At 39.5% G+C, this 21938-nt stretch overlaps 1 protein-coding gene across 4 annotated transcripts in view; it reads right to left on the minus strand.

Annotated features, from left to right (window-relative positions):
- The window catches only part of TBL1XR1 (TBL1X/Y related 1), a 171416-nt gene extending 154176 nt beyond the window's left edge, over positions 1-17240 (minus strand). The window contains exon 1 of one of the 4 annotated variants that reach the window (XR_013966654.1): positions 16741-16974. The gene's annotated coding sequence lies outside the window, so the exon portion shown is untranslated. Of the gene's footprint in view, positions 1-16740 lie in introns of all 4 variants that reach the window. The other 3 variants (XM_080800552.1, XM_080800551.1, XM_080800550.1) reach the window with 3 other exon arrangements.
- Between the last annotated feature and the right edge of the window lie 4698 nt (positions 17241-21938).

The raw sequence follows: 21938 nt of genomic DNA on the forward strand, positions 1-21938 counted from the left end.
ACCTTGCAACCAAAAAAACGCTGAATCTCCATCTTAAAACTATTCATACTTTTAAAAAAAAACAAAACACTATTTTGACATGTTCAGATTAGTAAATTATTTTTTCAAAAATCAAATTCCCCTTTCAGTCATATTTCTCCATGGAACATCATTCAAGAGTCAAAGCTAAAGAGACATACCATATATGCTTAATAAAAAACTATCTGAAATAACTCTACCACACTGAAACATTTTGGAAACTAGGCACTGCATGTACACTAGGCAGCACCACTGTAAAACCCGTTGCTATCATAATCGGACCTCAACAGAGAAATGACACAGATTTCTAGTAATGGAGGGAGCATACAATTTTTCAGTTAATATACAGAACAAACTGCACATATGTCCACATAAATGTTTTCAAAAACTAATCCCCACCCTTTCCTCACTAGTCAAAAAAACCAGCAACTCTAAAGGACATAAGAAACCAAGATCAAGACAGCATATGAGCAGTAAACAAAAAGATCAGAAAGTATAAATATCCACTGGCCACCTCCTTCAATCCTTCCACCTATTATTCACTTTTCTTCATTCTCTGTATCACAGCCCAGAGAATACTAAGTGTGGTCCCCAAACCAGCAATATCAGCATCAGTAGTATCACCTGGGAATCTACTAAGAATGTAAATTCTCAGGCTCCAGCCCAAATCCAGTAAATCAGAAACTCTGGGGGTAGAGCTGAACAATATTAAAATATGTGTTTAATAAGCTCTCCTGTTGATTCACCCTACATCTGAGAACTCCTGTCACAGTTCTTAGGACTTTCACTTTTTACCTCTATCATAGCAATAGCCTCTTAGAAGTCAACAGACACTCCAAGGTGATGTCAAGATGGTTTGATTACATTACCTTCCAACTCAAATTCCTTCAAAAGTCCCTCAACTTTCCAATGCCTTAGTTTACCTTCAGGACTTTCATGATATGGATCCTGCCACCACTTCTTCCCATCCCCTCCACCATCACCTCTCATAGCTAGGTGCTTACCTCTAGATCTAATTCATAAATTTTAACCCTAGTAGCCATTGCACTGCTATTACTCATCATGAAATGGCTTCCCTTCCTCCTACCTTTCCTATTCCTCCCCACTCAATCCCACATCCAACTAAGATATAGTCATTTTCCAAGACTTGCTCCATTCTCTACCTGGCCCAAGAGAGGGTTAAGAACCCTCTCCCAAATGCTCCTAAAAGCAACCTTTGCTCTCTTCGAGTTATTATTATTTCCTGCTGATTTGTAGATCCTGGACTGAATCCTAAAAAGGAAAAAAAGGGGGGGGGAGGGAATTGGGGATATCCAAATAAAGTCTGTAGTTTAGTTAAGTGTTATCAATGCTAATTTCTTACATTTGCTAAGCACACCAGTTATGTAAGAATTTTAACACTGAGGAAGCTGAATGAAGGGTACATAGGAATTTTGCACTATCTTTGCAACTCTTCTGTAAGTCTAAAATTACTTCAAGATAGTTTTTTAAAAAGCAATATTTACATAATTTTAATGAATTAAACAGTACTTAATTCAGATCAACTTCCTAAAGTTATCAAAATGAGGTTTGAATTACTTATATTAATGTAAAACCTTTAGAAAAGTTTTGAAAATACATAGTAATTAACCTAGAGCTCCATAAAAATTACACTCACTAGAAACTTCATGAACTAGTTATTCTATACCAATCTATTTTTATAACTATTCTCAAATAAGCACCTAATTTAATTACCCCTTGGTTAAGGTGTCATGATGAGCAGGGAATTTCCCATTCCCATATGGCCATTTCTCCCCCCAACCCCTGGCCCCCCGGCCTGGTGTTGCCCTCCAGTTTCTGTCCATTAGCTATCTCGATTATCATATTAATTCTTCATCCCTACAGACCCCCATTCTTTTTTTTTTTTTAAGATTTTATTTATTTATTTGACAGATAGAGATCTCAAGTAGGCAGAGAGGCAGGCAGAGAGAGAGAGGGGAGGAGGAAGCAGGCTCCCTGCTGAGCAGAGAGCCTGATGCGGGGCTCGATCCCAGGACCCTGAGATCACGACCTGAGCCGAAGGCAGAGGCTTCAACCCACTGAGCCACCCAGGCGCCCCCAGACCCCCATTCTTTATACCCCTGTTCTCCACAAGGAAAGAAAGCCAGAGAGAAGAAAATTTTGATGCTTAGCTCTTTTTAGTATCTCTCTCTTGAATTCAAATGCTTTCTTTCAGAATTCAGAAATGTGGACCTATCTGCAATACTCTCAGAATTATGTGGTGACATTCTCACCCATCATCACACAACCAGCTAAACTTTCTCCCATTCAGAGCTAAGCCCCTTTCCCTCTCAAACCATCAGCTCATCCTTCATTGCACTACATCAACAGGGCTGAAACATAATCCTGCTGTTCTGCTTAAAATCCTTCATGAGTTTCCTGTCACAGAAGAATGTCCAAATCCCTTAACACAGCAAAGAAGTCACTTCATGATATGACCCCTGCTTACCTTTCCTTTTGGTTCTCATCACTCTACAAATTCACCAACCATATGCTACACATAAACCAAACTTTCCCAGAAAAGACCAACATGTTTGGCATCTTTATGCTCTTCTGTTACACCACTCACACATCTGTTTTTCATTGTAAATTCTTTTAACATACACAGATTTTAAATTAGTAGTTAATGTGGGTAACACCTCACATATATTTAAGTTAAAAAATTACTCATGTGAACAGCATTTTCTCATTGTACTTAGACATACTTTTAGTGCAATTTCTAAAATGTGTGGCACACAAAGATCAAACCTAAACTGATAAAAAAAAAAATTACTGGCTATGATAGTCATTAATCATATAATTAAAAATAAGGTAAAGAAAAAATTGTCATCAATATGTTTGGTGCCATTTCTTTTAGTTTTCCCAATGGTAAAATGGGAGGTAACAAATACATCAGAACTCAGAGATTAATGGATAAAACAGAAGTTCCTTCTTCAGATATCTAAAAAATATTTTCCCTGACAATAATCTGTTCAAAATGGAGAAGATGTCAGAGAAATATTTCTTTAGGAAAAACCAGTTCAGATAATAATTAATCTGAAGAAATCAGTACTGCATTATTTCCCACTTAATTTGGCTGAACACTGACTTAATTTTTAATTACATATGCTATCATAGGGTCAAAGAGCATTTGATCCAGAAGAGACCTTCAGAGACCCACTTCAATATTTTTAAAATGAAGCAACTGAAGTCCACAAAATTATTATCTCTTGGGTTACTTCTTTTCTACATGGCTAACAACTTTCTTATTTTAATGGACTGATGATATATTACTGAAAATAACTGCTCAGAATATACAACTTACTAACTTTGCTATATGCTAGGTAGTTATATCTTCCTCAAGATCTAAAATGTTCCCTAAATATGTATAATTAACCTATTGATACTTTTCTAACAGTTGCCATCAAATTTAGGCTTCCATTGGCTGCTAAAGTAGCAGAATGATGTTAAAAACAAAGCCAGAACAAACAGTATCAAATTTTCTACTATGTAACTCATATGTAACTCATTTTGAGAAGACAAATTCATTTGAACACTCATAGTAGCCACAGAGTACATAAGATTACAGTTACTATCACATGAGGAACCTCAACTTCTCATTTTAAGTGATATCCATTTGAAAAGGTTGCCAATAAAGTATGTGCCAGTTCCAGTTAAAAGAGAAATTTAAGTGACCATCTATCACAAATTAATGGCACAACCTTCCCAAGTAGAAATGGGCACACATTTTGGTGTGGCAGATTGGGGGAAAAAGGCTGTCTGCCCAGCAGCTCCCCTGTTTACTCAACTGTCATTCCCACTGCTCTACCCCCGCCCCTACCAGGTACTTGGACACACCTACAGTTTCTATATGGCTTCTGGCCATGGTGGGCAACTTCCCAAACCGAACTGATCAGTACTTCAAGAATTTTCCAAATGATAGAGACAGTCCCTCCTCTACAGCAGGGGAAAACAAAGGACAAAAAACTCTTGGCACTGACAACTTACATTTTCCACCATGTGAAGAAAGTCAAAATCTTCTGTGAGAGAATGAAACTAACCTACCAAAACACACACAACACATTCTGTCAGCAGAGATTTCTGTTAACATTCAAATGGCACTAGTCCTGTTGTGCCTAAAGCCTTACAGCCTCAATGCTCTTCCCCTAGTTGAGTTACTCAATCCACTTGGGGATTCCATGTGTCAATGAATCCCCCTTTTTGGCTTAAGCTAACTTGAATTGAGTTTCTATTGTACAACTAAGAGCTCTGACTCATACACCAACTTGGTGAAACTGGCCAAGATTAATCCACAACGGAATTATCACAGGTAAATGTAACTAAAGGGCAAATTATAAAATGGGTATCTAGCTGTCATCATAAACTTGAATATGTATTTTAACTTATAAATAAAGTGTTACTTCTTAAAATCTAACATTTATTATAACAGAAGCACATTTTCAAATTGGTTCATCAATTAACCATTTACTTGTTTTTTCCAGATTGATTCAAATACCATCTGTAAGTAGTTCCTCCAAGAAAAGCAATGCAGTAAAGCCTCTTCTGACCCTCCCCTAAATGATGACCTTTAATGAGTTATTTCCAGTATTCTGCTGTAAGGATGAACCAGGTTAAAGCTATCAGATGGTTACAAAAGCATTTCTGAGAGAACAATTTGCTCAAATATTTACACAACACCTACCAGGTCCTGTTTTATGTCCTGGAGTTACAAGACAGAACCCGTCCCTGTTCTTATAAAGTATAAGTTCCAGAGATGAGTAAAACAAACAAACAAAAACAATGATCAAGGCTATTTCACAGAGGTAAGTGCTATGAGGAAACTGAAAATGACTAAGGACTGAGCAACTATTTCAGTGTGACCTCTCAGGTGGTAGCACTGGAACTGCAATCTGAAGGACATAAAAGAATTAGCCATATGACAATCTCAGGGCAAAGCCTGAGGCAGAGAGCAAAGCAATTAAGGCACTGAGACAGGAACAAGCTTGTTCAGGGGGAGTGCAGCTGGTATGCCCAGGCACAGTGAACAAGGGGAAGAAGGATGATGTGAAACAGGGTAAGGACTGTGAGGTGGTCACAGGGTAGATTAATGGTGGGGGTCCCTCACAGTCTAAGGAAGGACTTTCAGATTTTATAGTGAGTGTGATGAAAAACCCATCAGAAAAGAAAGAGGGAAGAAAACTGACATTTACTGAGCACCTTTTACAGTGCCAAGCAAAACAGTATGTATAAATGTTTCCACTGTGTATTCTAGAAAACAACCTATGCAATTTCTGTAAGTTATGCCATGTGCATTTATCATATTTATCAAAGCTCATTAGTATGCTATTACACACGATCTAAAAAACAGGTAACTCTTCCTGTTAGTACCAGTTCTCACTTGCAGGAAGTCACCTCTACGTTGATTTGTCAGACCAAATGAACCAACCAATGTTATCTACTAGAACATTCATGAGTCACATTAAGAAGAAAATGCAGTTAGGGCAAACAAGACTAGATGAAGTAAAGCAACTAGTTATTCATGAAAGTATATGACCCAAAAAAGGGAACAAACAAAGCAGAGGAGCACCAAACTAGAAAACATACCCACATTCAAGAAGCAGAGGGTCTAAGGATACAAAGATTAAGCTATCTACTTCAACAAAAAGTACTTTCCTACAGACAAGGAGAAAAGAGTAACTAATGCAAAACCTTCTAAGATAATCATTTCATAATACCTTGATTGTTTTAACAACATTCTGAGAAAAGTGAAAATAATAATCTTTTAAATGTACCATCCCTGGTATTTTTTAAATCTGTTGATAAGGGGCACCTGGCTGGCTTCGTGGGTTAAGCATATGCCTCTTGATATGGCCTCAAGTCATGTTCTCAGGGTTGTGGGACTGAACCTGTCTGGGGGTCCACACAGTGTGTGCAGGCTGCTTGAGATTCTCCTTCTCCCTCTGCCCCTTCCCCACTCAATGTGCATGACAGTCTCAAAACATTTTTATTGATGAATTTTAAAACTTTGATTTACAAATAGTCAATTAAAATATCACTGAAGGTTGTGCTAAGCACCGTACCAGATGCTAACGATAAAGATGGATGAAAACTGTCCTCAAAGAAGGCCCTGCCTAGTGAGACAGGAGTCAACAAACAATTCAATCAAGGAGAGGTCTGTGCTAGAAACAGATGATTAGTGGTCACAGGCCAGGATGTCAATTTAAGACTCTCACAGAAGGAACCTTAATCTTCAATCAGATGGTGTAACTTCATTCAGCCAACATGCTGTGGTACAGCAGTTTTTAAACTATATAAAATAATACACCCAAATTTCTTTAATGAAATATAAGAAACTGAGTATGATGATTATTCTTCTGGTAATACTTACTATTCTTTTTTTTTTTTTTTAAGATTTTATGCATTTATGGAGAGAGAGCGCACACCCATACATGCATGCTTGCAGGAGCGTGGGGAGGGGCACAGGGAGAGGGACAAGCAGACTCCTTTCCAAGTGAGGACCCAGATGCAGAGCTCAATTCCAGGACCCTGAGATCACGACCTAAACCAAAGTCAGATGCTTAACCAACGGAGCCACCCAAGTACCCCAATTACTGTTTTTTATGAGAAGCATTCGTAGTTCTTAATCTGCTTGCACATTAACCCTCAAAAAATTTTCTTATATTCCCTTTTATTAGCAATCAAATTTCCCTATCCTTTGTATCTTACTCTACATACTTTACAAAACTGGAGGATCAGAACTTCAGAATCCTAATAGAGCCTCAGAATACTACCTAAAGAAATCAGCACCAATAAATGTGCTATGTTCTATCATTCAAAATGAAAATTTGTTTCTAATTTTGATTACTGATTCTAAATCCAGAAAGTTTAAGAGAATTATAATTTGACACTACTTTAAACCAGTATTCCCTAAACTTGGTAAAAAAAAAAAAATCATTATCACTTATAAAATAATAAAATAAAATTAGAAGTTTGTAAAATCATGTTTTTAAATCAAAGACTACAGAAAAGGTATACCAGCTATAAAGCAACTTACTTCAGTATTTTTGCACACATACATACCCTGTCATGTCATATATATGAAAGTGCAAATCAAAGTTTTCCTACCATGTAATATGTGTATTTGAAATCACTGATTCATACAAGCAGCATCCACTGGAGAGCCAGAGAGCAGTGTCTGATCAAAGCAAACAGAATTCTTTTTTAAGAAAGGTAGTAACATTTTTTTCTTGAAATATCAAGATATGACCAAACTCAATACAAAATATTATACAAAACGACGTATGTATTAGAAACGAAACACAGTACACATTCTCATTTTAAGTTTTATTTTTATTTAGGTAATCTCTACACCCAACATGGAGCTCAAACTCCGAAGCCAGACAGAGATCAAGAGTCACATGCTCCTCCAACTGAGCTAGCCAGGCGTCCCCACATTCTCATTTTAGAGAATTAGAACAACAAAAGCTCAGTCACCAAATGCAGTCATAGCCCTCTGAATCGGGAATTCTAGCATCTAGTTCCCTGCAGTTGCCACAGGAAGCCTCGACAAGTGTCACTTTTTTCCCTCTCTCTACAGCTGTTGCTGCTGTACCTAACAAAGCTACCAAGTAGTAGCAAGCATTTATTGAGTGCTTCCTATGTGCTGGGCCCTTATAACTGCTTTACGTACATTCATATTCTAATCCTCACAACTGCTCTATAAGGAAAGTATTAAATATTCTTTTTTTCCATTTTTCACAGTGGAAACCAAATGGATTGGTTACATAATTGTCCAAAGCCACGCAACTAACAAGTAAGGGTGACAAGCCAGGTATGCCAGGCTCCAGAGACTGAGCTTCTCACCACACTAAACATACTACAGTTAAGAGTTAATTACCTAAGATCAGACACACACCCTACCTAGCCCTCTTACCACTAAAGAGAGAGGCAAAACTCGCAGGGAAGCAGGTCACACTGAAGCAGAATTAAATGCACAAAAACAGGTACCACCTTTCTCTTGAAATTTTCCTGCTTAAGTTGAAAATGATAAGCACAACTAGTAGGCAAAATCTTTTACAATACACTAAACAACCAATGAACAATTACAAGTAACACCAACTGCAACCTAAAATGGAATGAGAATTGAATTTATCTGTCTCCTTTGTGTCAACAATACATACATCTAAATTCACAAGTCATGGCAGGGTCCGTGCATATTAGAATCTATGGTCCCACAAATCCCATTATACCGAAGACTATCACAATTATTAAAAATCAACTAATGAATTATAAGAAACATAATTCTCACCAATTTCCAAACCCTTGGTAAAACACCTTTGAAATCGGACATCTATATACTTCTGTACCAGTTATCTCCTTCTAATATTTCCACTGAATTAATTCCTAATTATCAACATTGGACAGGACTTGAAAATCACATCACTATCACTAAATACTTCAACTGCTCTGATCACCCAATCATGAAACATAACTAACAGCTTCTAATCACTCAGTGGCTCTAATTTTGTCAACAAATCTGAGAAATAAAAAGAAGTGTTTGCAGAAATGTACACAATTCCAACTCTTTAAAAACTGAAAAACATGGGAAAAAATAAATTTTTCCTCTTTTGACTGTCCAAATTGAAAGCAATAGAAAGATTTAGAATTCCTAACCAGATGCCTTGATTTTTCAAAATCAATACTTATTAAAAAATGGTTAATACTCGCATTGCAAGATTCAGTTCGAAAGGTTATCCATGAAATTAAGTTTCTCCCACATCTGACCACATGATCTAAAATCACTGTTACTAGTCTCCTGTGTACCTTTCTGGAGTCATCCTAAGCATATAAAACATACACACGGAACTCATACACCCTCCCATCATGTTTATGTCCTTTCTACTCTTCTCATTTTATAAACTAAAATGGCAGCAGACTTCCATCTTCTGTCTCTGTTTTCTTTCACTTAAATGTATTTTTGAGAAATATCCTATAAATACTAACAAGAAAGTCATGAACATCAATTCTAAACAAATCTGTAAAGGAACAATTCACACAAAACATTTCTCACAGATGTTAAAACTGGTGACCTCTGTTAGCAGGACAGAAGGAAGTCCAAGGTCAAAGAAGTAACCCCACCCCTCATGAGAGGGTGTTAAGTTTTTACACAGAATAGGAAGACTATTTCCCTAACACAGTAACAACCTGCACTCCTAACCCCAGTCTATGATCTCACAAATGTTCATTTCTTATTAATGAAGACAGAAAGGTGATTTAAAGATAACTCATCACTTTAGTGGGCAAAAATTTAAGTACAGAGTATATCACATTTTTATATAAAAAGGTGCCAAAGAACACTACTACAGCTACAAATAGAATCTAAAAATTCACTCATGTATGATAAATTCTAGCCCATAAAAGAACAATTATACAGGGGGTAAAAAAAGATATTAAGGAAATTCATTCATTATCTATTTCCATTACCTTATTTCAGAAACCCAAAGTAGATGACCCAATTGCCTTATACTGTGAGTTAATGACATCTGATAGCCAAAAAATAGAAATGGAACAAAATTAGTATACACTCTACCCAATTAGCCTGTTCAAATTAAGGGAAAAGCATAAAACACCTCTCACTAACCTATAAACTGTATTCTATTAGCAGTTGAAGGTAACTAGCAAAATATACTATTACTATAACTTCTCTGGAGGTGTCTGCTTATGCTAATGCCAAATGCTTTCTATTACTCTATGTAAGGCTATAGATTTTTAGCCTTTAAACACTCTAAGCAAATTTTCCATGTAGATCTTCCTCAAAAAAATTACATAAAATTAAATGACAGAATCTCGGAATTTTAATACAGTAATTAACTATATAGGGATTGCTTGAATGAATTAGCTAACTTTACATAACACTTCACATGACCCTTCTTCATATGCATTTCTAGAAACTAAACGATTTGATTTACCCATGTAACTACGGCTTTGCAAAAAATGGTAAAACTTCATTTGCTTAATGCTGAATCCATGTTAAAATGTTACCCACCATTCAAGTAGATGCACAGTAACGATAAAGCAAACATCCACTTGACAACTGATTATCTCATTACAACGTCCTATCACACAGTGTGCTGAAAAGGACACAAGGAAAAAAGTGAAAGAAAAATACTGATACCACCTTTGATCCCAGACTAAATAAAGAAGATAAGAAGAACTACACTGATATTTAATTCCTAAAAAGTAAAAATTCTTCACTGCTTTTAAGGTAATTAAAAATTTTAAACATCTCACTGAAAATAAAAGTTTAAGAGTCCAGAGTACAATTTCATATAAAGAAAAATTATTCTATTAAGATATTGAAATGACCATCTCTGACCTGCGTTTTCCATGCTCTTTTCTGTTCTACCTCCTGAAAAAATTTACAATCGCATAAGAGGAAAACAAGTGGCAAACTCCCCAGTTTAAACATTCAATACCTATTCTTACTCATTCACTCTTCAAATTATTCATTTCACATAAATCTTTTCCTTAATCTGGATACTCTTTCTATGTTTACTGAAATTTAATTGTTCCTCTTTCAATATGACCTTTACAATTTGATTGTATTAATTCTAAGTTAAGAATCTAAGCTCTCCGAAACTAGGGTAACAACCAACTCATTTTGTTTGACGCAAATAAAATTATGCTGAAAGCTCATACTTTAGAACTCCAAATATTAAAAATTTCGAAGGATGTAATACCAACTTAGTCACTTTAGAATAAATTACCCAGGTTATGTAGAATTGATATACCACAGCCTTACCTACTGGAGAGAGATGGTTATGATGACTTTCCTCTGGTAGATTAAACCCATTTACACTATACAATATATACACTCTATCTGGAGCGTTAATACTCTCATAGTAATGACTCAAATGAGACTCCAATGTGGTCAGAATGCTATCAAACAAAGCTAAAAACACCATCTTACTTGACACACTACAGAGAAAATAATGAGCAAAAAACCCAAAGAGATTAAAAAAAATAAAGTCCAAAATCTTAAATTTCATTGTAACAAATATAACCAAACAAAGCCAACTTAGTGTGACAGGATTCCCAACGAGACTAGGTTCTTCAACAATATCATGACTACAATTCCAGGATTAAAAGGTCAAAACTAGCAACTTTTATTTCATTCTAAATTTTGATAAAGTTTTTTTTTCTCTTCCTCGTCAACACTGGCATTAAAACTCCAAATAGCAGGGAAGTGCTACCATAGTACACCTAAATCGTGAAGGCCTAATTCAGAAAGAAATTTCTACAACATCATCACCAGCAGTACAGGATCCATCACTGCTTATTTTAACTTGGTCCCCTGTAGAAACAATCCAGTCTAACACACACAGACGCTATGGTACAAAAATCAAGAATTCTGCTAATACCATAAGAAAAAAGGTCCTTTCCTTCAAAAAACAGAACACGTAGTTGGGGCTATGAATGAGACACAAACCCATGAAACAGTAAATAATTATGGAGTTTGTGATATTCATTAAACAAAATGGAATCTCAGTAAAGAACTATCCTGAGTCAAGATGGCCAGAAAAAGCTTCAGCAAAGAAGTAGGACTGAAACTAGAATATAGAAAGGACAAAGGGAAGGAACAGCATAAGCAAAAGCAGAGGAGTAATGAGTATGGAGAAACTGCAGTCTGATAGGCAGGCCAGAATCACAGTCGGGGAAGAGAGGGAAATTGAGCTGAATAGGTAGAAGAGAGCTTTAAAAGCCCCACTGAAGCTTATGAACTCTATCCAGTTGGCAAAGGGAAGCCATTATGGGTTCTCCAGCAAAGAAACTGACATGATGAAACCAGTACTTCAGATAAATTACACTGCCAAGAAGTTACAGAAGACAGAATGAAGAAGAAAGGCTGCACAGAGCAACCCGCTCAAAAATTAATGTAATAACGCAGACCTAAAGCCATTCATTCAGTCTTTCATTCATTCACAGTGAAGACCGTAAACTGCTAGTTAAGAATACTGGCCTAAAAACCAGGTACTTTGGGCCTAAATCCCTCTGTGCATCCCTTACTACCTGAGCCTAGGTTTCCTTCCTCTTCAAAACCTGGGTATCAGCCACTCAGATTGTCAAAGTCCTTGTCAAAGCAGCTGTGTAGTCCTGACACATAAATTATATTAGTAGTTAATATTACTGAATTAAAAATGGTTTTTAAAAATGGGAAGCGAAAATAAGACAAGGCTTACAAATGTCAGAGCAACAGAACTTCCAAATAGAACTGACCTGACGGCAGCTGAAAATATAGAACAAGAACACAATGAAAGGTCAAGCTTGGAGAAAACAATAACCTACTTAAAGTCATCACTCCAATCTACAAAGGAGATCCTAGGTGTACTGATGGGTCCAGCCCTGAAAAACAAAATTCCTTTATTTAAAGAGCTGGAAAATGTTTCAAACGGTGCAAGATTTAAGAAGTCCAAGCCCAAGTGACAAAAGAACACCCAAGAAAAGTCACCCAAAAAACCAAACACTGTACCTACACAACGTAACTTGATACTTGGTGTTAAAATCCAATCTAATTCTTCAAGGTAAGCCTTCAATCATAACTTCAAGAGTAAATACATTAAGCGAACTTCATTTCAAATATTTTACTCAGGAAATAAAACTGCCAAATGTATTCTATGAAATGTCCTCACTAAAATAAGTAACAAGCACACAAAATATAATACAAAGAAGCAAAACTCAAATCCAAACCCATCATCATTATCCTTGACAGCCTACATTTCCACGATACCTAAATGTCAAGCACTACTCTCAGCACCTTACACATACAATTCTTTCAATCTTCTCAACTATACAAAGCTGACTGTCCCCAATACACAGAAAAGAAAACTGAGATAAAGAGGGAGTTATTCTCCCAAAGTTGCATAGCTAGTAAGGGATGGAGCCTGAGTTTGAACCCAGGCAGTTTGCCTCAAGGACCCCTGACAAACCACTATGCTACACAAAAGCTTTAATGTGCGGTTCTTATACAAATTTTCAGGAAAACTAATTCAGAAGGATAGTTGGACATACTCTTATTTGCTTTTCCTTTTTAATTGCAGGCATAAAACCATATTTTATTATTTCTGAAGGTAGTACCTGGAGAGGCTACTTCACCACTGTCAGTCCTAAAATAGGAAATACAGAAGTTTGCGAGAAGACTGCACCTTATTAAATGGTTCTAGAGAGTAAACACAATAATGTTTGATTCCTATGAATTCCATTTATCCACGCAATTATTTGACCCAGTCAGTAGAGCTGCCCAACTACAGAATTATAAATTTGATTAAAAACACTAATTTTTTGCAAGGACATTGACAAAACAGCTGGAAAATTTGGCACTGTTGCAGTCATCTAGAAGGAGCACAGACTAGCGTTCAGACAGACCTAGATATGAACCCTGACACATCATTTGATGGCTCTGTGGCCTTGAACAAGTGAATTAACTTTGCACCTCTCTATTTCATCATCTGCAGAGTCCAGTACTCCCTACTTCATGGGATTAGCCTGAAGAATGACATAGAAAGCACCTCACACCTTTCCTAGAGCATAACCCAAGTGAAGTCCCTTTCCTCTGGCTCTTGTTAACAGGGTAATTAATTGTACTCTTCTGGAGTCTAATCCCATAGGTGGTGTATAGCAAACCTCTCCAGCATCAGTGCTCTCACACAGCTTTCTTTTTTTTTAAACTCAAGTTTCTGTTGGTGTCAGAACAGGAGATACCACTATGGTGGTCTACAAACTGGACACCACATTCTTACTAAACAATCCCTGGTCCTAACCCTTCTATACTATGGGGATTATAAATGTCTTAATGTTACTGATTTCTTTTTTTTGCATTTTAGTGACTTAAACTGTAAATGTTTTTTATGAATGGAGTCAAATTCACATGCACTAGAAAAATACAGTCCTGGATGGTGCCAATATTTCTGGCATGTCTCTCCCCTGTCATTCACATTCCTCTTTTATATAAAAAACACAGGAACTGAATAAACCCAACAAATTATTTCTACTAACTTCATCAAAGCGCATCAAGTAAAAAATTCTTTATAGTAATACAGGTGGAATAACTTGTACAAGAAGAATTCCTTTGTCAGCTACTCACTGGCAAGGCTGTACTTACATCTCATTGCTATATATGAACAGATGTATTTATTCAACAGGTTGTTCCAAAGGTCCATTAGTCACATCTCTTTTTATCAGTAACCCCTATATTTATATTACGCTTTTGCCCTTTCTGCTTATTAGCTTGAAAGGCTCCCAGAAAATAGTTACTTCTTATTCTGTTGGTAGGCACATATTAAGGTAATCATGATAAACCTTCATTGGATGTTGAGAACACAAGTAACAAAAAATTTCCTGGCACATGTAAAAAGTTATTAAAATGATTCTCACTTCTTTGAGGCAACCAATGCAAAAATACAAGCTCCACAAGGGGCCACACCATTTACCACATGGGTCTCCCGTATTAATAATGAAACTGATATATAAGAAACGCATTTTAAAAACTGATGGCGATCCTCGCAACAATTTTTAAGCCATTAACAAGTCCATTAATTAAGTTCCAGAACAGTAAGAAAAACTTTTTCCACATACATATTGTTTTACTACTCCATACAGTGTAGTATTTTGCTCTATAGGTCTGAATCTTAACTACTCAAATAGCAAAAAAATAGTGGTTATTTGTGGACTTAATAGCTGTGGTTATATACATCACACAATGTATTACAGAAAACTGGAAAAAAAATCACATTCTAAACAGGCAGGAAAACACGATTTCAGAGCAAAAAGTATAAACACACATCACATGCTTAACCACTCTCAGGCATATTCTTTCCCCCACGCTTCCTCCACAGGTAAATGATAATTATGTCTAGAACCCTCAGTGATGATCTCTGAAGCTTGCTTGCCATGAGCTCCCATGATACAACACAACAGACACAGTTTTCATGGAGACAAAGCTGCCCTATCTCCCCAGACTATAAACTTATTAAAACGGTGAGAACACACAGTCCCAGGAAATAGGATTACTTAAATACACCAACGTAGCACAGGTCTTATTTAACAAAAGTGAAAACGAACCACAATGGTAAAGCCAAAAAGTCACTTGCTGTATCTTCAATGTGTAACCAGGACATTTTTATAATTTGCTTTAGTAAGTAGATGAAACCACCACCAGGGCCTTATATTATCCAATCTGATAAGTCTTTAGGAAAAAAGGAGGCGGCAAATGATTACTTAATTACATGAGGGGGGGCAATTCACACTAAAAATAACCCATCATTTCACCCACTACGTTTTATTAACAAGCTTGTTTAAAACAGCATAAGGTTCTTGTTGGGAAAACAAGAACACCAATAGTAAACTTCCTAAGCCAACTATAAATGACATAGCTATTAAAACTCCTCACCTTGGTGCCTGCATAGTCCAAAATTGTAAGTATTAAGTAAACTCCAGACACTGAAAAAAATCTAATTTCTAATTAGGTAACAACATTTGTCATTTGTAATCATCAAATCATTTTAGAGGATGTTACTGGGTAACCTAGTAAAAGGAACATTCTTTTAAACACCATTACAACCCAAATTTTACATGAAACACACCATTTTCACAACCTAAATTTAATCTCGGTTGCCACTGCAAAGTGATGCCTCTTTCAGCAAATTCGGAACTTCCAAAAATACTGAACATGTTAACACATGCATGGTTTCCCTCGAGCTGCCATTTAAGATTAATAATTTCACTTGAATAAGTCTGCTTCTGTTTAAAAAAAAAAAAAAATGACATCGGTTGCAAAGAGGAAGTTCCCGAGAAACCACCCTCACAACGTGGCCTTTACACTGTCAGAAAATAATGTGACTTTGTGCCACCCAAAACTTACCAGGAAGCTGGCAATAACTTTGCCAATTCTACACTTCTGAACCCAACTTCAAAGAGGCTCTAGCAAATACCTCCTTAAGACGATAAAAGGCACTAAGTTACAAATAAACACGTCCCGGAGTGCGGCCTCGCGGCCGCGCGCCCCTCCCCCGCCAGCGCCCCCGCCCGGGACGCGCGGCCCCAACAGCCGCCCGCAGCCCCAGCACGCCGGCCCGGGTCGCCGCGCCTGCACCGGGGACGCGCCTGGGGAGGGGAGCAGATTTCCATGGCTAACAGAATAACATGCACCGAAAAGGTCCCTCTACTCTGCTAAAAATAGGCTATAAAAGAGTCGGCCTCATGATGGCTCCTTGATTCAATTTGCTGCAAATTCTTTCCTGAAAGCCTCCCCCCCATACATACACACACACACACACACACACACAAAAAGGGGGTGTAAATGCACGAAGGGTGGAAGCAGGGGAGAAGGCCGAGGTGCACATTTTCGGGGACAACAACATAATAAGGGTGAGGATCCCCGGAGATCAGGAAAGGGTAGGGGGTGGGCAGGCACGTGAGCATTTCAAAGAAGCCTGAGAGAGGAAAAGGGGGGGATGGGGCACCCTAAATGCCTTCCCTGCCTTCCCCTCCCCCACCAGAACCCCAGCTCCCCAAAGGGCCAAGTTGAAAAATGTATGTTCCACTTGCGCCCATCCCCCCCGCGGCCCGGCGCCCCCCGGCCGCCTCCGCCCGCGCCCCCCGCCCGGCCCGCGGCCGCCCCCACCCCGGGGTCCGGCCCCCAGCGCTTACCTGGAAACGGTGGCCTCCGACGCCGCTCCCCCCTCCCGGGAATGGAGGCACAAGGAAATTCCCCTCCTCGCCGCCGCCGCCGCCGCCTCCAACCACCCCCAAAATAACCCCTCCGGGGGGTGAGAGGCAATTATAACCCCGGCGAGCGGAGGGCGCGGGGGATGGGCGCCAGGAGGGCGGGGGCGGGGAGCGCGGCGCGGGTCCCCAGGTGGCGAGCGGAGGTGCTCCCGCCGCGGGGGGAGGGGCGGGGGCGCACGCGGCCGGCGGCGGGGGGAGGCGGCGCGCGGGGGAAGGGCGCGAGCGGGGAGAGGAATTGAGGCAGAAGGTAAAAGCTGTTACTAAGGGAAAGAGCCAAACGGTTCGGAGCAGCCAACGGCTCAGACACTCAACACTGGGGAGAGAGGAATGGGGACCAGCCAGGCACAAATGAGCTCGCGAGGCCCGCGGCGGCGGCGGCCGCGCAGCAAAACAAACCCGAGCGGCCTGCGCCGGGCGGGCGCGCGGGGGAGGGGCCGGCGGGGGAGGGGCGCCGCGGCCGGGGGGGGGCGGGGGAGGCGGCGGCGCAGCAGGGGGGGCGTGGTGGGGGGGGGATGGTGGGGGCCTCCGCCGGCCTCGCTTCTCTCGCTCCCTCCCGTCCTGGCGGTGCTGGGGGCTGGAACCGTGCGGCGCAGTCTTTTCAAAATAAAGACCCGCAGGCGCTGCGAGGCGCCGCCGGGGCACTAGCCGCCCCGCCCCCACCGCCGCGCGCTGCCGGGTGCGGGGCGGCTAGGGTGTTGGCCGCGCGGCCCGAGGCCGGGTGGGGGCGGGGAGGCTCGCGCCGCAGCCGGAGCAGAAACGCCGGTTAACTTTCCCGGGGAGGCCCGCGGGGCTCCCGCGTGTTCGAGGGCAAGCGTGTCCTCATGGGCTCCCCGGCTGCGCGGCGTGGCCGGCTGGGCGCACCACGCGGTGGGCATGTGCAGGGGAGCGCGACGCAGGCATCATATGGACATTTGTTTGTGAAAAGATCTGCGCACACCTTTGTGTGCATAAATACATATGTTTCTCCGAAGCGTACCTGGAAGGGGGCTTTATCTGTAATAAGCGATTTTCAGAATGTAATCCAGAGCACGGGATCTGTAGAGAAAACACACGCACACAAGAAAAGGTTTTTGATACTAAACACAAAGCTGTAATTGAAGTGTTTATGCCCAAATGTACTGTGAATCAAACATATGGTGGTATTTATCGTCTGGTGGGTCTGTTTGAAAGGTTTGGTCGATCAGTTCTCATTTCACAAAAATAAAATAATGTAACTAAATGTTTACTAAATATATACCTCTACGGCAGCATTGACAGTAGAAGTTTATCCACTCTGTGTACTTTTTGCATGTGTGTACCACATCAAAGCGGTTTATAAAGTATAACTTAGATGAGTGATAATGGGACAATATGATTAAGGAAAGGAGGGCAGCGGGTTGTTTTTAAAAAGGGAGGCGCCCCACATTTTAAAACGTATGTGTTAATCTTCCTAAGGCCCTCAGAAAGCAGGGATTGGGGGTTTTAGACCTTTGCATAATCCTAGGAACTTTTTAAGATTTGACCTGAAAGAAAGCTTTTTGTTGTTTTAGGTTTTGTGTGGGGGTTTTTTTTTCAGTTATTACTGTCTTCAAAATAAAATATTTTTTGCAGCCTTTTTTGGTAAAGGGGTTCTGTTTTCATACTTTGGTCATGATATTTTAAATAGGTGTATTCGTTATTTTAAAGCATAGCCTTTTCGTCTCGGTATCAAAGACCTAAATTTTCACACCAAAAAGAAAAAAGTTCATTCCAAGTACCTTTTACACATGTGGACTCCTGGTGGCCTAAAACGCTCACTGATTAGACAGTGACTTCCTTTAGTCAAGGTCAAAGGTTCTTTCCCCTTGTGCCCTTGTTTGGGGAGGGTGGGAGGGTGGGTTGGGGAAAGCAGCCAGAGATTTTGGAGGGGGGGGGGACACAGAGGAAAGGGAGAGATATTGGAAATTCCCACCCAACCACCAGAGTTCAAAGCATCTCCACAGTTTGTCCTTAGAGCTGTTTTCATATATGAAAGAGAGAATGTTAGATTAAACAATGTCACCTGATGGGAATTTAGATAACTGAAGGTTTCCAAAACACTGTGTTGAGTATACAGGGAAACAGCACAAAGAAAGCAAGGTTTGCACTTTAGTAAGATTATAAGCTGAGGCTTATTTGCTGCAGAACCAGCACCTTGGCAAAGACTGTTTCAGAAGTGATGAGTATAGTATCCTTTTTTTTAAGCTTTGATTAATGACACATGTATTTCACTAAACATAATCCTCTCTTCAATAAGTAAACTCAGTATAATTAGAGTTCATTATCTGAGCCACCAAATGAAACAAATGTATAGTCCTAGCTTGTTTTTGAAGTGTCACTTTGTGCCACCATGCTTGGTCATCTCTAAACAATGGCTACTCTGGAGTCAAACCACTCTTCCAGGGAATAAAACCTCCCAGCCACACTGATTCTTAATAGAGTCAACTCCATACCTGGAGCCTGGTCTCCCTCAAAATGACCTCTACCTTTCTGCCCACCTTCCTTCAGGTAACAGGGTCTGGTGTCTTCCAGCCGGAAATTCTTTTTTTGTGTTTTATCTTCTTTTTTTTTGTTTGTTTTAGTAATTGCTACAACCAATGTGGGACTTGTACTCACAACCCCGAGATCCAGAGTCACAATCTATTCCCCGAAAAAGCTAGCCCCACAGCCTGAAATTCTTTTTTTTTTTTTAATTTTTATTTATTTATTTGACAGAGAGATCACAAGTAGGCAGAGAGGCACACAGCCTGAAATTCTTATACGTTCCACCGAGCTGCTTCCTTTCCTAATGATGTTATTATCACAATAATAATAATCCATGTATTTTGTTTACATCTTTGTAGTTTACAAGGTATCTCTGTGCATAAATTACTTCATATAAATATCATAATAAAAATCACGAAAGGTGGGACCTGTGCCATAAACTAGTTCCAGTAAAGTACACGTCTTCTGCCATGCTAACAAGGCTTTATTTGAAGTACCTTTGAACAAAAAAACAAAAACAAACAAACAAAAAAAATGTGCTGAATGGGAAAAGCCATGATTCCCATCAGGAAGGAGTTTTATATGAAACCATATTTTGATCACTTTGAATTACATCCTGGCACCTATCTGAAATGACAGGGTGGCCTCAACATGAAATGTTCAGATAAGTGAACAACCATAAAAAAGGTCACATGTATTGTCACCCGCACCCTCTAATCACTCCAACATATCCAGTACACATGATCAGCGATCTCACCAAAACTCAAACAAGAACTAGGCACAAGAGTGAGGCAAAGACAAAGAAATAACAATTGTTACTAATTTTCAGTGCTTTGTCCTAATCGTAAAGTTATCCTTGTACTTTGAATATAAATGTTAGTATGTTTCTAGAAAGGAGAAATTACAGTTAATAAGAAATTTTAAAGCAAAGAGGCACATTATTAAGAAAGTTCCCTTGAACTCTTCAGCTAATTACTCAACAAAGAGAAACCTCGTACCAGTAACTGTTACCAGAAGTTACATATATATTATAAAATGACTAAACAAATCCTGACTTGTTTTATTTCAGTAATATCACACCCGAGGGGGTGTGGTATGGCAAGATTGCCCAACCTTTGCAACTTTCCTTACCCAGGAAATAGAACATTTTTTAATTAAAGTGGCTTAATCCCAAGCCTACAAGATCTCATTACTATATATGTTTTTAAAGCCACCATATATTAAGTTGTTTACATTAGTTGATCTGTGTAATTAAAGTGTTCAGAACAAACTTAATAGCATAAAAAGATATTTAATACCAAAAATATTATCCTGGCAACTATAACTCTTTATATCTTTACTCACCCAGGAACTCAGTGGCTTTCTGTCTGCAGTATTTACCCCCAAACATCTTGCTGATACCCTGTGATATGTTTCTGTTTCATTTTGACTCAGTTTGTGCAATTCTTCGTCTGTGGTTCTTCCAGTTATCAGCTTTTGCCATCCGGACTGATGCACATCTCAGCCACACATCTCAAGATCTCAACATACACGCTCCTTTTCTCCATCTGTGCTTAGCATGCGCCTTCTGACCTTTCCTCATCAGTGTGAACCTTGTCACAGTTTTCCATGACTCTGTGACCTGATTTCATTACAACAATGAACTTTACTTAGGAGTCTTCATTTAAATTACAAAGGCAACACACAACTGTCTTACAAGTTTTTATGCCTCTCAGATAATGGAAATAGCAGGTTGTATCCTGTCTTTGTGATTCAGTCAGAATAGAAACCCAGCCACACACAGAGCTCTTTTCCATAGCCATCACTTGCTTATATTGACCAGCCCTGTGCTTCCTCAGGGCAGCACTCACCAAGATCCTGCATCATGTCAATGGTTTTGCTATTTTCATTCATGCAACCAACATTTATTGAATATTTAGTGTGCTAGACTCTGTTCCAGAAGCTATTTACAATGAACCAAACACAGCTCTTATCCTCATGGAACGTACATGCCAGTCCTGAGTCCAGCCAGTAAGGGTTGGAAGGACAGACAGATGTCCCAGAAACTTGTCTGGGTTAGGCTATAGTTTGACTTCTCTAACGAAGCTAATATAAAAATGGCTTAAGCATGATGAATGTTTCTTCTCTTATGTGGCCATTCAAATATAAGCATTCCAGAGCTGATAAGGTATCAAGGACTCAGATAGCTCTGCTATCTCCACATACATCTTCTACCTGCTGACCTAAAAATGCTTCCCCAGCTCCTGCCATCACATTCAGATTCCAGACATTGAGCCAGAAAAAAAAAAAAAAAAAAAGGGAGAAATAGAGAGCAGATGCCTCCCCTTCAGGGCTTGTCCTAGCAGTGGCAATTACCACTTCCACTCATACCCCATTAGCCAGAACCTGGGCATTTGACCATACCTAGCCTAGCAAGTCAGGTAAATGACAGCTACCCAGCCTAAGTAAAATAAGGTGGGGAGAGAATTTGGAGCATATGTTCTTTTAGAAAGGGCTTTTAGAGAAGGCTGCTCAATTAAGGTGATGTATGACCAGAAAACTTAGTGAAGCCAGGGAGCTGGGGAGTGGGCTGGGAGGAAGGGGTGCAAATACCAGAAGAAGGAGCATTCCAGGTAGGGAGAATATCAAGTACTAAGGAA

This window comes from Martes martes (genome assembly GCF_963455335.1).
Source record: "Martes martes genome assembly, chromosome: 1".
NCBI lineage: Eukaryota > Metazoa > Chordata > Mammalia > Carnivora > Mustelidae > Martes > Martes martes.